At 44.0% G+C, this 17,676-nt stretch overlaps 1 protein-coding gene across 12 annotated transcripts in view; it reads left to right on the forward strand.

The window, feature by feature from the left end:
- The window catches only part of CCR8 (C-C motif chemokine receptor 8), a 137,641-nt gene that overhangs the window by 25,271 nt on the left and 94,694 nt on the right, over positions 1 to 17,676 (forward strand). Inside the window, exon 3 of one of the 12 annotated variants that reach the window (XR_003105760.3) lies at positions 10,158 to 12,584. The exons of the other annotated variants lie outside the window; for them this stretch is intronic. The gene's annotated coding sequence lies outside the window, so the exon portion shown is untranslated. Of the gene's footprint in view, positions 1 to 10,157; positions 12,585 to 17,676 lie in introns of those variants that run through there. 12 annotated transcript variants of the gene reach the window in all.

Consider the following 17,676-nt stretch of genomic DNA (forward strand, 5'->3'; position numbering starts at 1 on the left):
GCATTTCATCATTTCATTTATTTATTCTGCAAGAATTTTTTTTCCCCCCACAACTGCTATGTACTGGGTTCTGGGCTAACACTGAAGAATCTATCTATGTAGATGATCTCACAGAGCCTGCATTTTAGTTAAAGAGTCAGATTACACAGATAAGTGAATTATTCTGATAACTGATCATCTCTCTTTATCAACAAAGCTTTATGTTCTCCAGGTTGCAGGATAAACTTTCTAGAATGTGTGACATATATTCCTTCCTCTTTGAACAACAGGTACTATGAGTAGAACTTGAGTTCATATACTGGGTCCTCCACTCTGGGATGTGTTTACTTATTCATGGGACAGATTGAACATATTTTCCAAAGACGGTTGGTCCATTGTCCCCAGTCCCTTGTGAACTCCTTATACTGTGAATGTGGCATTCCTCCAGTTGAGAAGAAGCAGTCTCTGTGTCATCCCCTTGTGGAAGGGTACATTGTGACTTCTGAGGCTGGGTCATGAAAGACAATCCAGCTTCCACCTGTATCTCTTCTCCTGACTTGTTTCTGAACTTAGTCAGGAAGGGTCAGAACACTTGCTGGGCAGGCAGGGGAGTGAGGCGGGGGGGCCCCTGCAGGCTGCCCTGGCTCAGCATGGAAACTCAGTGGAAAGGGGAGTGTGGCTGGCTTCTTCACTATTCCCTCCTCTTGCTTTTAGTCCTCTTTACCCTTCACACTCTCATGATGTCACCCCAGCCTCATTTAGGGTGAGGGGAGGAGAGATAAAGGGGGAGAGAGGGTGTTGGTGGTGCCCTCTGGGGGGCTGTGCGATGCCCAGATGCTGCCTCTTCCTCTTGCGGGTGGCTCAGCATTGGAGACGCCACCTGAGGGCGCACCATGCCCTGACCAGGGCGAAGTGACCTCAGGTTGGCCCTTTGTGCACCTCCCCTCTGCCCTGCTAGCAGTGGGGCTCACAGTGGGCCTGAGTGGCCGCCTCACACGTGCACCCCAGTCAGCTCCAGGGAGCTTGGTCATGCTTCCTTGAAGCCCTCCTGTCAGACTTGAGGCAGGAGAAGGAAAAAACCCTTTCCTTTAAGAAACCATCTTTCCAGTTTCACTCCTGGTCCCAGGCCCCCGCCTGCTAGCAGGTGATGGGCTAAAGGTCAGGCACCAGTTTGGTTGCCATTCTTCTGCACATCTTACACTTCACTCCGGACTGTGGGGCACTTGTTTGTCTTACCTCCGGTGCTTTGCCCAAAATCTTGAGATAGAAAATGCCCTTTGAAGAATTCTATTACATGAAGAATAGTTTTGCACCTGTAGAGATTCAAAATGCACCTCAATCACAATGAAGATTATTCTAAAATAATCTTTTATTTCATTATGTTTATATTATTTTATTTATATTGTATTTATATAGTATATTCATTTATTTTATCTATAATTTTAGCTTAAGCTAAAAACATCTGAACAAACAGCCGCCACAGGGATAAACTTTATCTCAACTTCTTTTGTAGATTTAAGCAGGACCTCCTAGAAAATACAGTTGCTATAAATCCTCTCTGGCAGGTTTACGGCCAGAAGGGAGACTAAGCACTATCACAGGGACGAGTGACTGCTTAAACAAGCTTTATCTGGAACTGTCCTGCCTTCCCTTTATTCTTCCACAGAAGCCCTTTCTCCTCCTAAGTACGTTGATAAACTTTTATCTTTGGTTGTCCAGGGAGCCAATTCATCTGAAGCCTCCTTGGTACATAAGCTTTGTCTTCTCTCCTATTAATTTGTCTGTTGTTAGTTAATTCACAGGCCTCCAACCACTGAACCTAGCCTGGTAGGTTGGCGGAGGGAAATTTTTTCCTCCTAACACATTCTTCTCCCCACCCCCCCCTTTTTTTTCTTTTTTGCTGCATCTTACAGCTTGTGGGATCTTAGATCCCCAACCAGGGATTGAACCTGATCCCTCAGCAGTGAAAGAGCAGTGGAGTCCTAACCACTGAACTACCAGGAAATCCCCGACAGCACATTCTTCTTTTGACGACAAGAGTATGCGTGCCAGTTGGAGATTTCCTCTCTGGTCCTGGAAGGTGTTCTTCCGCTCGGCCAGTCTTACTGTGTGGTGCAGGGTTCACTCCCCTCTCTCTCATGCACATTAATTGGATTAAAAGAAGGGATGGGAAAAAGGGAACATAAAAGAGAGGATACTGCTAAATTTATTACTCATCAGTAGAAATCACTGTACTTCTGGTTTAGTTACCTATAGTAAAGGGCTGATATGTTTTGGGAACAGCCACACGAAAGGGATGCTTTCTTGGTTCCAAAGTAGTAATGGCCAGAAGAGTGGGTGAACGACGCTGTTTTCATTCAGTCCTGTGTAATTGCATTTGAGTGGGATGTAAAATGTTACCACATGGCTGAGTACCCAGTGACTGGACGCCCCCCTCCCCCCGCAAAAAAAAAATCACCGTCTTCTGTATGAGTCAGCTGGGCTGCCATAATGAAATACCATGGACCAGGTGACTTAGACAACAAGAATTTATTTCTCTAGGTTGCAGAGGCTGGAAGTCCAAGATTAAGGAGCCTGCTGATTTGGTTCTTTGGTGAAAGCTGCTTCCTAGGTTGCAGACGTAGGTGAGAAGGTTGTCAGCCTTCTCACCGTGTCCTCACTTTGTGAGGGGGAGAGAGAGCGAGCTCAGCTCTCCCCACCTCTTCTTATAGGAACACTAATCCTATCAACAGGATTGCGAGGGTCCTATCCTCATGACCTCATCTAAATCTAATCACCTCCAGATACCATCACGTTGGGTTTAGGTCTTCAACATACAAATTTGGGGAGACACGAATATTAGAGTGTAACAACTTCTCTATAAAGAAAAACTAACCAGTCAAAAAGTATTATAATGAAACCAGTGCAAAATGTTTGTGATGCAATGTGTCATTTCTGGTTTTCTTCCTGCTATCTTTTGTCGACTCTTGATAGCATCAAACCCACCTTCTCATTCTGCTCCTGCCACAAACTCAACCCGCCCTCCCTGGGACTTACATGTTGAATGCTCAGATAGAAGAATCATGTGTAGAAAAAATTCTGTATTTCAGTAGGTAACTCTGCATACACAGTAAAGGTGTATCTACAATACACCTTTCTGGGTCTTCAGGTTCTAGCCCTGTTCAGTTTTGTCCCCATTTGCAACTCATCTCAACATTCCTTTACCATATAAATTTGTGCTGTGTTGAGCTTTGCTTAGATTCAGTTATAACATCTGCCTGGTTTTCTCAGATCATATGAGTAAAATGAATTCCTCATCACACGTTCATTTTTACTTCTGTAAAGAGAGGCATGGTTTTGCCTTCTTCTGAAAAGTATCTTTTAACACAGGGAAGCCTTTGCAGGGAGCAATCATCAGGACTCAGCTTCCAAAGAACCAACTAGATCTTTGAGCCTGTGTCTTGCTGATCTTGGGTCCTGACCACCCATTCTTCCAGATACTCCAGCCCCCAAACATTGAGGTCATTCTCCACTTTTCTTTTTCTGCCCTGTTGTAGGCTTAATGGTGGCCCTCTGAAGATGTCCATATCGTAATCCTGGAACTTGTGAACATGTTCCCTTACATGGCAAAAGGGACTTTGCAGATGTGATTAAAGTAAGGATTCTGAGGCAGGGAGATTATCCTAGATTATTGAAATGGTTCCAGATAACACCAGGAGGATCAAAGTCAGACAAGGGAGATGTGAGGTTGGGAGAAGTTGGAGTGATATGCTTTGAAGATGGAGGAAGGGGCCACAAGCCAGAGAACCCAGGCAGCCTCTCGGAGCTGGAAGAGGCCAGGGAACAGACTTGCACGCAGTGCCTCCAGAAGGAAGAGGCCTCACAGCATCTGGACTTCAGTGCCCAGAGACTCTTTTCAGACCTCCGACCTTCAGACCTATAAGGAAACAAATCTGTGTTAAGTCACTAAATTTGTATTGATTTGTTACACAAGCAATATGAAATGAATGCAAACACCATAGCAAATTATGTTGGCTTTATTTTCAAAATACAGCCAAGATTGACCACTTCCCAATTGTGCCACTGGCATCCTAGGTCAAGCCAGCTCCTTCCCTGGCCCGGATTGATTCAAAGGCCTGCTTTCTGTTTTCCCTGTCGACTGGCCCTCCAGCCTTTTCTGCCCTCTGCTAAGTCGCTTCAGTCGTGTCCGACTCTGTGCGACCCCATAGACGGCAGCCCACCAGGCTCCCCCGTCCCTGGGATTCTCCAGGCAAGAGTGCTGGAGTGGGGTGCCATTGCCTTCTCTGTTTCTGCCCTCTAGATACAGAATATGAGATTTCCATGTGCTGCCCTCTGGTGTTCGCCTTTGGCATTGTTTTTTTCTGGTGCTTCAATGGCTCCCACAGCAGCATTCATTTTCATTGTCACTTGAATTCTCCAGACAAGAATGCTGGAGTGGGTTGCCCTGCAATTCAGCTGGGCACCACCGAATTGGTGCGCAGGCTGCAGCCACCACGTGGATCACAGCTGCCAGTCCTGTAAGGCGCGCTGGAGCTGGGGTGGCTTTTCCGAGTTGTCTGCACGTGGGCAAGAGGGGCCTTTATGCCCCTACGTTGGTGAGTCATTGGATGTGGTTGGCTCCAGGAAGAGGGTGGCACCTTGGGTAAGGTGGTTTTCTTCAGCCCTGAACAACCCTTAAAGGAAGACTCACCTGAGAGCTTTCAGCCACCAGCATCCTTGACAGCCGGGTGAATGAGTTCTGACAGGGGTGAAGGGGCGGGACTCGATGCCATCTATCACAGAGACGGCCCTGTAATTCCCTTCTCCAGGGGATCTTCCTGACCCAGGGATCCCTGGTCTCCTGCACTGCAGGCGGATTCTTTACCCCGAGCCACCGGGGATGCCCATGGTGACTGATATATACTTGCTAAAGGCCTGATACGTTGTACCGGTCAGGTGCGATGTGTCTCTCTTCTTCCACATATCATCCCAGTTCACCACCAGTGACAGTGTTTTTTAAGGGTCAAGGAGGTTTATCAGCCCATGGCAAGATACAAAATGATCAATGATGACAACCATATTCTGTCAGACAAGTGCCACTTTGCACTGTGACAGTATATCCCACGGGACATCCCTGGTTCCCCAGGGACAGCTTTGCATTTCCATTGCTGCAGCTTGCCAGGGGCTATGCATCTGTAATTTCCAACCGGCAGTGGGATTCTCACTGCCAGCCTGCTGAAAGGTAATTAACCCCCGGAATCCCATGTCCACAGTCTGCTTCCTCAGGTGGCTCCTGGTATCAGCTGTTGCAGGTCAGGTTCCCTGGGACTCAGGCTGTGAGAGGCAGACTTGCATGCAGGCAGTTTTGGGGGAGTGCTCATGGGTGCATTAAGAGAGGGATGGGAGGAGACAACCTCCTATGAGGAGTGGAGCTGACAGTCGAATTGTGGGGCAGTTGCCTCAAAGGCTGCAGCCACCGCGTGGATCACAGCTGCCAGTCCTGTAAGGCGCGCTGGAGCTGGGGTGGCTTTTCCGAGTTGTCTGCATGTGGGCAAGAGGGGCCTTTATGCCCCTACATTGGCAAGTCATTGGATGTGGTTGGCTCCAGGAAGAGGGTGGCACCTTGGGCAAGGTGGTTTTCTTCAGCCCTGAGCAACCCTTAAAGGAAGACTCACCTGAGAGCTTTCAGCCACCAGCATCCTTGACAGCCGGGTGAATGAGTTCTGACAGGGGTGAAGGGGCGGGACTGGATGCCATCTATCACAGAGACCTGTAATAAAAGCTGTGTCAGATTTGGTCACTGCCCTGCTTAAATCTCTCCAGTAACTTACAATTCATGTGCAATATGCCCCAGATTCCCGGCCACCAGGAACCTCTGACATTAACCATGCTCTCGGGCTCAACATGCTGTCACTATAGCGTTCTTTGTATTTACCCAGGCAACAAGTATCTATTGAATATTTACTATGGACTAAACAGTGTTCTAAATCAGGGGTGTGCAAACTATGGCCCACAGACAAAATTATGCAGCTGCTTATTTCTATAAAAACAGTTTTATTGAAACACAGCCTCGTGCATTTGTTTAAATATTATCTATGACTACATTTTTGCTACTGTGGCAGAGCTGAACAGAGGCCATAAAGCCACAAAGCATAGAATATTCACTACTTGATACTTTACAAAAAATATTGGCTGATGAGTCTTCTATATGTATATAAATATATATATCAAATAATAAAATTTATTCTTCCTCCTCTCTCTCTCTTCTGTCTCTCTCTGTATATGTACACACACAAAATGAGACTCAGATTGCAGCCACATACATAATTCTGTAAGTTTTCTAGCTACATTAAGTTTACAAAATAGAAACAGGTGAAATAAATTTTAATAGTATATTTTATGTAATCCAGTATGTTCCAAATATATTTCAACTTAGAACCAACATAACAAAGTATCAGTGAAATTCTTTCTGTGCTTTTTAAAATACGATGGCTTTAAAAGTCAGTGTGTAGTTTACCCTTAATCTGGAGTAGTGGCTAGTCAGGTCAGAGAAGGCAATGGTACCCCACTCCAGTACTCTTGCCTGGAAAATCCCATGGACGGAGGAGCCTGGTGGGCTGCAGTCCATGGGGTCGCTAAGAGTCGGACACGACTGAGCGACTTCACTTTCACTTTCCACTTTCATGCATTGGAGAAGGAAATGGCAACCCACTCTGGTGTTCCTGTCTGGAGAATCCCAGGGACGGGGGAGCCTGGTGGGCTGCCGTCTATGGGGTTGCACAGAGTCGGACACGACTGAAGCGACTTAGCAGCAGCAGCAGCAGCAGCAGTGGCTAGTCAGGTACTCACTTGCCACGTGTGGCCAGTGGTTCCTGTATTGGAGCGCGCAGTTCTAGAAGCAGGTGATGCAGCAGTGAATAAAGCAGACCAAATTGCACCTTACATTCTTAATGGAGAGGAGAGACAATAAAATAATCAGGTAAAATACATTTTATGCCTGATGGTGATAACTGGTGATGTGGATTCTTGGGGCAGAAGTTGCGTGTTTAAATTGGGGAAGATCACAGTGAGAGAAGTGTGTGGTGAAGAATTAACCTCACTAGGAGGAAGGTGGAAGCGGGGTGTTCAGGATGGGGAACACGTGTACACCCATGGCTGATTCATGTCAATGTATGGCAAAAACCACTACAATATTGTAAAGTAATTAGCCTCCAATTAAAATAAATAAATTTAAAGAAAGAGTTAACCTCACCAAAGGCGACTCTGGCCTTTACCTCGCGTCCTGGTTGGTGTCTTTGTTTGCCTGGGGCATTTGGCCACTGGGCAGTCTTAGCAGTGTGACCTGTGATGGGGGCTTTGGGCCATGCTATGACAGTTCTGCCTCCAGAGGAGCTGAGCCTAAAGGGAGTAGCCGCCCTCTGGGAGGGGCTGGGGCTGCAGGTCAGCGACGGGGCCCCATGTGACCCAAGCCCTGTTAGTACTCTGGGCACCAGTGCTCTGCGTGTTGTCACATTCTGTGGCTGGGACGAGGTCACACATCGTCCACGGCTCCACAGAGGGAACAAGGAGCATCTCTTTGGGCCCCTCATGGGCTCTGCCCTATGCACTCCCCTTGGCTGATTTCATCTGTATCCCTTTCCTGTGATAAACCCTTCTCTGGGGGAACTTCCCAACCCAGGCATCGAACCCAGTTCTCCCACATTGCAGGCGGATTCTTTACCAGCTGAGCTACCAGGGAAGCCCAAGAATACTGGAGTGGGTAGCCTCTCCCTTCTTCAGTGAATCTTCCCCACCTAGGGATTGAACCCAGTTCTCCGACATTGCAGGCAGATTCTTTACCAGCTGAGCTACCAGGGAAGCGCTGTAATAAACCCTAACCATGATTATATCTGCTTCCTCTGAGTGCTGTGAGTCCTTCTAGCAAATTATTGAGGTGGTTTGGGGGTGACCCTGAACTTGCAGTTGTCAGAAGTGAGGGTGCTGTTTTGGGGTACTGTTCTAATTGTACAGTTGGTCCTAAAAGCTTTATAGACATGACATCTGAGTAAAGACCTGAAAGAAACGAGGGGACAGCAGGAGGCGGGGCTGGACCAGGGTGGGCCACAGGGAGACTGGAAGGAGATTCCTCCTTTACTCACTATTTTTTTTTCTTTTTTTAATCTTTAAATTATGTAAGTGCAATAACACATTTACAGGAGACTTAGAAAATACAGAACAAAGTTACATACAGTTCCACTCTATATTACAATTTTTTAAGTAGATAAATTTTTACTTGGAGTTTCAATATCAAACTCTCAAAAATTAATAGAATGAATAGAAAAGTAGAAGGATATAGTAGACCTGAAAAGCACAATGAACCAATTCAGCATAATCAAGATTTGTATAATTTTCACACAGCAGCAGGATACAAATCTTTTTCAAGTTCCCATAGACTATAAACCAAGAGACAGTAGACCATACCCAGGGACGTAAAACAAGATGCCAAAATTGCATGGTCTGAAGGTATTAGAATTATACAGAATCTGTTCTCCTGTCACTGTGGAATTATGTTAGGAATCAATATCAAAAGATATTTGAAAATAATCCACATATTTTCAAGTCCAATGTGCTTTACTTTTACCAAGAGAGATCTTTGACATAGCCATCAAAAGCCTCAATAATGTTAAAATACTGAAAAAAAACACAGAAGGTGATTGCAGAGAAGGAAATATTTTAAAAAGAAATTAATATCAAAATGAGAAATTAATATCAAGGATACTTTTTAAAAAAACCAATGTGTTTGGAAATTAAATGTGCACTTTTAAATGATGGGTGTATCTAAGAAACCATAATGAGGAAAATTTGAAAATATGTGTACCAGAATAAAAATGATACATCTACTCACTGTTTTGATAAACCCCTGCATGAGTACCCAGATCTCCTGTTTTAAGGGTTCAGCATTGGGGTTAAGGCTTCAGTTAAGATTTAGGTTACATTAGGCCATTGGGACTAGGCGAGTTGCAGTGCTTTGTTTCGTTGAGTCTAGGATTGGAGTTGCAAATTCAACTAGGGTTGAGGCTTCAGTGTTTAGTATTCTGTGTTAGGACATTTATGGTTAGAGTTAAGATTAGTGCTCTGATGGAGTGTAGCTCTTGGAATCCTATGTGGCCAGTGACATTTAAGTTCCTGGGGTGTGCATTTGTATGAATTGTACTAAACAGCCAGGATATATACACCCTCTTTTAATTTAATAATAAAAGTCAGCTGAGCATTGTTTTAGAGCTAGGATGCAGAAAACGTGCAACTTTGGAAATTATACCATATAAATCAGCCCAGTGAAAAATGAAATGAGGCAAGCATCTACGATAAAGAGGCATTTATGTATAGAACAATGATGAACAGTGAAACTGGTTGTAAATAGTTAAGTCTAAATGCTTTTGATAGTTTGAAAAAGGAAGAGGTTTGGTGTGAAAAAAAAAAGAATATGAAAGTAAGCCTACATATTTTTCCAACACACGAAGCCACACGAAGCCTTGTGGGAAAAGAAAGGGGAGAAGCTTCAGTGTTTGGGAGTTTGATGATTTGAGAGGCAAACAGTAAGTAGTTGTTTATACAAAAAGAATTTCAAGAGTGATAAACGCACAAAGACACTCAGACCTAAGGAAAGGTGTACAACTAGGAGTAATTAAAAGTAAGCCTTATTGCCTAATGGTTAGGATTATAGACTTTCCCTGCCATGGCCCTGGGTTCAGTCCCTGGTCAGAGAATTGAGATCCTGCAAGCTGAGAAGGGCAGCCAAAAGGAAACAAAAATAAGTAAAGCTCTGTCCTAGAACCTTCTCTGCTTATTCCCTTATTTTGTTGGAGTACATTTCTAAGTATAATGAAGTGAAGTCGCTCAGTCGTGTCCAATTCTTTGCAACCCCATGGACTGTAGCCTACCAGGCTCCTTAGTCCATGGAATTTTCCAGGCAAGAGTACTGGAGTGAGTTGCCATTTCCTTCTCCAGGGGATCTTCCCAACCCAGGGATCGAACCCGGGTCTCCTGCACTGCAGGCAGACACTTTACCGTCTGAGCCACCAGGGAAAGGTATATTTATTCTACCCTCATGCTGCATTGGTAATTGGGCTGGGTCAGGAATTCTGGAACTTTGAAAGTTCAGTTTTTGTCTTCTAGCCCTTGGGGTTGCTGATCACTTTCTGATTCTGTTTCCTTTGCAGGTGACAACTTTGACTGCTGTTACCGTGTATTTTTTCATACCATACCTCTTCATTCATGGTTCTGAAACGTGACCACGAGAAGTGCCTGGTTGTGGACCTTTTTTCATTTAGTCAAGTTAGCTCTGGAGGATGCTTTCCATTGGAAGAGGGGTGTCTTCAGTCCTCTCCATTAATTAACTCAGCCCCTCATTTCAAATGTGAACAGACAACATTTTGCAGATGTTTCTGCAAAATCAACAGCAAAATTAAGAAGGACCAAGATGAACAAACAAGGGGGAAAAAATCCAGATATAATTCAGGGAACTGAAAGTGCTGACTGGTCTCCTCTCAGTCCGTGTGCATACTGAAACCCCAAGGGAACGCTGGTCAGAGATCATCCTTCTTTTCTCTCTCCCAGTCATGCCCTTCCTCCCCTGGATGATGATTTTTTTGTCTCTTCCTCTCTTTTTGGACCTTGAGTTGGCCTCCCCCACCTTCCCCCTCAGCTGATTACCTTGGCTTACCTAGAATTAGAAGATTTAGATGAGAATTCTCATAAATTCCCACCACCCGAACTACCCAGTTACCTGAACCATTGCCTGCACATTCTGTCTTCCTTCCTATTGTATATGGAGTAACTGTCCCTACTCTTAGCTGAGCCCAGCTCCTTCCCCTCCCTGTGTAGGTAACCTTCTTGAAAATCTTGTCTACACTTGTTGCCCCCATTTCTTTATCTCCCATCCTCTCTTTATCACAGTTTTGCCCCCATCATTTTACCAAAACAAATCTTGTCTTCAGGACTCAGTCCTTAAGCTTCTCTTTTTAATCTACACTCTTCATGAATTTCTTTTATTTTTTTTAGAGGCCATCTGTAGACAATATACAATATCTACATCCCTGACTTCTCTCCTCTGATCTCTAGATGTGTGTATTTAAATACCCATCTAACATCTCCTTTTGGATGTCAGATAGACACCCAATGCTTAGCAAGTCCAAAATTGAGCTCCTGATTCCCATCCCCTCTCCAAATGGCTCTTCCCATAGTCCCCCTCCTTCCCCAGTAAATGATAATTCAGATCCTCTAGTATTCCAAGGACACAAGAATCCTCTTCTCATCCATTCTATATTATATACCCATTACCTATCTAGAATATGATGTCTGATAATCACCTCCTCCTGGCTCTTGCTATGTTTATTTCACACCTGGGCTTTCTGAAATAAGCTCCTAACTAGAGTATCTGGTTTCCCTGGTACTTTTCCAGTTTTTGGTTTTCAGTTTTTGCGTTGAAAGTCCTGTCTCAGGAAATTCTCCAGCCCCGGGGTAAACCAGGATAGTTTTTCACCCTGCTTCTACCTAGGCTGTTTATTCCATGGCCTCCCTACAGTGTATTCCCAGTGGATCTAGGGTGATCCTTTTGAAAGGCAAAGTTTATCACGTGACGTCTCTGCTCAGAACCCTTCAGCAGCTCCTCATACTACTCAGAAAAGCTATCGCTTTCAGTGGCCTGTTGTTTGCAGGGTCCACAGGCTTTTGTGAACAGAGATGGAGAGTTGATTTTGAGCAGGCTGATGTTGAGGTACCCATGAAATGCTCAATTAGCAATGTCCAGCACTGAAGAAAGGATTGAGAGAGCATGTTTTGTTGGTAAAACAAGAACAGATGGTTATAGAAAAAGTTTCAGGAAAGAATTCTAGGAAATTACAAATATTAGTTAAATTGAAAAAATCTGTACTAGGACTGAGAGATAAAATTGCAGAATCTCTCTCTGGGGATACTCATGATAAATAAAATTTGTTTATATATTATTTAAAATATTAAAAAATATATAAATATATATTTGCAGCAGATGTTCCAAACTCCCCCGATCATCTTTGTGTATCTTTCCAAACCAAGGACAGTCCTGCATAACCAGCATGCAACCCTTCAGACCAGGAAATCAGAAATCAGCATTGGTGTGACACTGATACCTGACCCAAATGTTTCAGTCAAATTTCACCTATTATCCCAATCTTTTCTGTTTGGCCTGGGATCACACTTTGCACTTAATAATTGTGTCTCTTTGGTCTCCTTCAACCTGGAACAGATGCTTAGTCTCTCCCTGTGTTCACAATGTTATAGTTGGAAGGAGCACAGGCTTTTCATTCTGCAGGCTAGAGCTCAGCCTGGTTTTGTCGATGTTGCCTCAGGACGGGACTCAGACATGTGTTCTTGGGAGAAATATACAGAGGTGATGCCGTCCTCTCCTCACTGCATCGCATCAGGAGGCTCAGGACGTTGGCCGGTGATACTGCTGGTAATAGCAATCTCCATCTCTCGGTCAGTGTGGTGTGTTCAGGTTTCTCCTTGTTAAGTCATTATTTTCCTCTTCATAATTAAAAAGTATTTTGTAGAAAGATGCTCTCAAACTATGACAATATCCTGCATTTCATTAAACCCCATTCATGTGATTTGGTATGTGCGTTCGTTGCTCAGTCGTGTCCGACTCTTTGAGACCCCATGGACTGTAGCCCACCAGGCTTCTCTGTCCATGAAATTCTCCAGGCAAGTATACTGGAGTGGGTTACCATGCCTGTCTCCAGAGAATCTTCCTGACCCAGGGATCAAATGAGGGTCTCCCACATCGCAGGCAGATTCTTTACCATCTGAGCCACCAGGGAAGCCCATCTGACTTAGTGAACATTGATGATTTTTGCCTAAATTAATCACAATTATAGTGGTTACCAAATGGCTATTTTCTGTTACCATCACTCCTGATGTGCTTATTAGTTGGCATTCTATATAAGGAAGAAATGTCTTTTTTTCTCTCATTTGTTTATATCATTGTAGGCCCATGGATTCCTGTTTTATTCAGTGAATTTAATCCATTATTATCATTATTTGTACAAAATCATTCTAGATTTGGCTAGCAGGAGAGCCTCACCAAAGTTGACTCCTGTTGTGGGGAAGGGATAACTTGGGAATTTGGGATTAACAGATATACACGACTATAAAATAGAGAAACAATAAAAACCTACTGTGTAGCACAGGGAACTATATTCAATATCTTGTAATAATCTATAATGGAAAAAATCTGAAAAAAATGTGACTGAATCACTTTGCTGTACCACTGAATCCTTGTAAATCAATTGTGCTTCCAAAAAATGTTAAAAAAAAAAAAAAGCCAAAATTAGCCCCTTTGAGCTTTAGCTATGTCCCTGTAATTTTTTGAGCAATTCTTTACTTTCTGGCACAAGAAAATGTTCCAGATTTTACAAATGGCTCATCTTGTAATTTTCCTGCCTCAGCCTGGGAACTAGCTGTTTCTTTAAGGAGTTCTAGAGAAGAGAGTGATATTTGAAGACTAAAATCTGAATATTTCGTTGCTTATTGCTTCTGGCTGTCATCAATTGCAGGCCTTCTCGTGTACAGAGGTGGAACATATATACATGTAAACATGTGTATGTGTGTGTGTATGTATGTATATGTGTACCCTGGCTACTACTATAACTATTTCTATATCTGTTTATATTTTAAAGGTTCATGAATTTGCACTGTACCTCCATTCCATCAGTATCTCAAGGTTATTTTTAGCCTTTCCCCTTTCCTTATATGTAACTTCCTTCTCTGTGAACAAGAAAACCTTCTTTCATTATTTTCGGTATCGTTATTTATGTGCTCCATCTCTCATTCTGTGAGTAATTTCTCTCCTGTGTTGATCACACCCTTGGCTCCCACACTCTTTTGCTGCTACCTTTGTGGTCATTACCACCCCCAGAAGTGGAGGAAAGGGATGGGGAGGAAAGGAGAGGAAAGGGAAAAGAAGAGAAAAATAACTTGTTCAGGATGCAAGGAAGGAATATCTTTTTTTTTTAAGTTCTCTCTTTAAAAAAAAAAAATACTTATTTATTTTTGCCCTGCTGGGTTTTTGTTGCTGTGTGGGCTGCTCTCTGGTTGCGGTGCATGGGCTTCTCATTGCAGTGGCTTCTCTTACTGCGGAGCACAGGCTCTAGGGTGCGCAGGCTTCAGCGGTTCTGGCACACGGGCTCGGTGGTTGAGTCTCCTGGGCTCTAGAGCACAGGCTCAGTGGTTCTGGCACATGGGCTCAGTGTGCGCAGTTGCTCCATGGCATGTGGGATCTTCCTGGACCAGCGATTGAACACACATCTCCTGCATTGGCCAGCAGATTCTTTACTACTGAGCCACCAGGGAAGTCCTAAATGTTCTCTCTTAAACATCATTTTTAAAAATTCCTTCTGAAAAATTTTCTTTACAGCATGAGGCAGAATCTTGTTTGGTCTTCTCCCGAGCATAGCAGTTGATTATATTTGTTAAAGAATCACCTGCCCTTTCCTCAGCTGGAGTCACAGTTCCTTTGACAGTGGTTTGTGTAAGGGCACACTCAAGAATACAAGGATAGTTCACGCTTCACGTTGGCAGCAGTACGGGAAAGTAAAGAGTGAGACAGTCTCCAGCTACCGAGAGCTGAGTCGTTTCTAATCCGCATGAGCCACAGGGCTTACTTGTCCTGCTGCTGCTCTCCGCCGCCTCCTTCTTTCCAGCTGCTTCTCGAGCGTGGGCCCTGCGTGTGGGCCCCATGGCCACCAGCCTGTGTGTCTGACTTGACCACTGGGCTGCGTACCTTCACTAGCTGTAGAGTGTCTACGATGCCCATTTTGAGAGGAATAATCGGCTTGTCTCCATCCAGACTATAGCTGGCTCATCTTGGGTCTGGGGTCTGCCTCTGGTCCAGTTACTTTTGGTTAGGATGGAAAGCAAAGTTACAGTAGTTTCTGGGGAGGTATTTACAGAGCTATATGTAAGATGAAACAGTTTCTTTAAGAGAATTGGGTCATATGGAGAACATACCACTTATATTTTGTAGTCATACATGAAGTTCTCATGTGCTGTGCTTAGTTGCTCAGTCCTGTGTGACTCTTTGTGACCCCATGGACTGTAGCCCGCCAGGCTCCTCTGTCCATGGGATTCTTCAGGTAAGAATACTGGAGTGGGTAGCCATGCCTCCTCAAGGGGATCTTCCCAACCCAGGGATTGAACCGAGGTCTCCTGCATTACAGGTGGATTTTTTACAGTCTGAGCAGCCAGAGAAACCCAAAGATCTCATAGGGCAGTTTTTTGTTTTTTTTTTTAATTGGTTTATAGATTTTAAGAAATGGGGACTTTGGAAAAGGCTTTGTGAATAGGAAAATTAAGGATCAGTTTGGGTTCATGGGTCATTATGGGGAAACACTATTCTAAATCCAGCACTTCAGCTTCTCAGATGAATAAACTAAGGCCCAGAGAGGCCAAGGGATTGTCCTTGTGGACATGGCCTGTCAGTGGCAGAGCTGAGTAGAACCAGAGCTGGCACTAGGGAGAGGTAAGGGAAGGGCCTTGGGTGCACAATTTAACGGGACTTCCTAGGTGGCTCAGTAGGTAAAGAATTCACCTGCAATACAGAAGACTCAGGAGGCGTGGGTTCGATCCCTGGGTTGGGAAGATCCCTTGGAGGAGGGCCCAGCAACCCACTCCAGTATTCTTGCCTGAAAAATCCCATGGGCAGAGGAGCCTGGCGGGCTACAGTCTGTAGTGCTGCGAAGAGGCAGACACGACTGAAAGAGCTGAGGTGACTTTGTGACTCACTCCCCACATCAGGTAAGTGCCCAGGGCTCAGCCCATTTTAGAACACAACGCTAAATTCCTGCTCACCAGGGGAGAGAGAGATCCTATTTGGCCTGGAGGGATTGGGTAAGGGGGACTTCTGGGAAATTTTCCTGTATTGCTACCTTCAGGGAGAAGTAAGTTCCTGGGGAAGGCTGGTGAAGCACATTTCCCCAAGGTGAAGAGTCTGGTAGCTTGGGATGGTCACTCACTGGAGAAACATAAATTATCCTGTAACTCAGAGCACTGACGGCCTCCAGGTCTGGCACAAAGTTCCTTGCCTGGGTTATCTTTAGCTGGTTGCTGAGGGTTGCAGCCTTTCTAAGACCTGGTGATGGATACTTCTCTTTTTTCTCCTCATAAAAATAATCCTTCCGTCCAACCAGTCATGTACGGTCTGCTCTTGCAGAAATGGGACATGTAGGATTGGGGTTTTTTTAGTCTCCCGTCTGGTGCCTGCTTCCTTCATGTGGATTTATTTTTTTTAATCACAAGATTTTTTAAAAGTTGGCATACTGGCTTTGTGGTTGGTTGAGGCAAAAAAATCACCATGATGGTCAGTAAGACAAAGAAGAAAAAATTAAGGCGAGAAAGACTAAAGAGAAACACCCTGAAGTACTTTGTGACTTTTTTTTGCTCCCACCTAGTTCAAGGCACAATCCTTTCATATCTGACTCTTCTCCACTCTTGACCTTCATCTGACTTGTTCTCAGTAAGGCAGTCAGAGAAGTTTGTTCAAACACAAATCAGGCAAGAAGTGAAGGATAAGGCATTGAGATTGGAAAAGAAAAACTGTCTCTACTTCTGAATGCAATGATCTTGTATATAGGAACTTCTGAGAAATCTTAAAAAACTATTAGAACTAATTAATGATTTCAGTGAGGTTACAGGATATGAAATCAATCTATAAAAATCAATTTGCCTTTCTATGTACTTGTAATGAACAATCCAAAAATTAGATTAAGAAAATAATTTCATTTATAATAGCATCAACATGAATAAATGCTTCAGTTCAGTTCAGTCACTCAGTTGTGTCCAACTGTTTGCGGCCCCATGAATCGCAGCACGCCAGGCCTCCCTGTCCATCACTAACTCCTGGAGTTCACTCAGACTCACGTCCATTGAGTCAGTGATGCCATCCAGCCATCTCATCCTCTGTCGTCCCCTTCTCCTCCTGCCCCCAATCCCTCCCAGCATCAGAGTCTTTTCCAATGAGTCAACTCTTCGCATGAGGTGGCCAAAGTATTGGAGTTTCAGCTTTAGCATCATTCCTTCTAAAGAAATCCCAGGGCTGATCTCCTTCAGAATGGACTGGTTGGATCCCCTTGCAGTCCAAGGGACTCTCAAGAGTCTTCTCCAACACCACAGTTCAAAAGCATCAATTCTTTGGCGCTCAGCTTTCTTCACAGTCCAACTCTCACATCCATACATGACCACTGGAAAAATCAAAGCCTTGACTAGACGAACCTTTGTTGGCAAAGTAATGTCTCTGCTTTCGAATATGCTATCTAAGTTGGTCATAACTTTTCTTCCAAGGAATAAATGCTTAGGAACAGATTTAACAAAGCAAGTGCAAAACTTATATTCTGAAAACTACCAAACATTGTTGAAAGAAATTAAAGAAGATCTTCAAAAATGGAAAAATATCCTCTGTTTAAGTAGCAGTACTCCCCAAATTGACCTGTGGACTTAATGCAGTCCCTATTAGACTGCATCCCATCTGGCTTCTTTGTACAAATTAACAAACTGATCTAAAATTAATTTGGAAACACAAGAAACCCAGAATAGCCAAAACAACCTTGGAAAAGAAGAAAAAGTTGAAAGACTCATACTTTCCAACTTAAAAACTTACAAGGGTACAATAACCAAGACTGTGTAGTACTGGCATAGAGAGAGACATAT

This window comes from Bubalus bubalis, chromosome 21 (assembly GCF_019923935.1).
Source record: "Bubalus bubalis isolate 160015118507 breed Murrah chromosome 21, NDDB_SH_1, whole genome shotgun sequence".
Classification (NCBI taxonomy): Eukaryota; Metazoa; Chordata; class Mammalia; order Artiodactyla; family Bovidae; genus Bubalus; species Bubalus bubalis.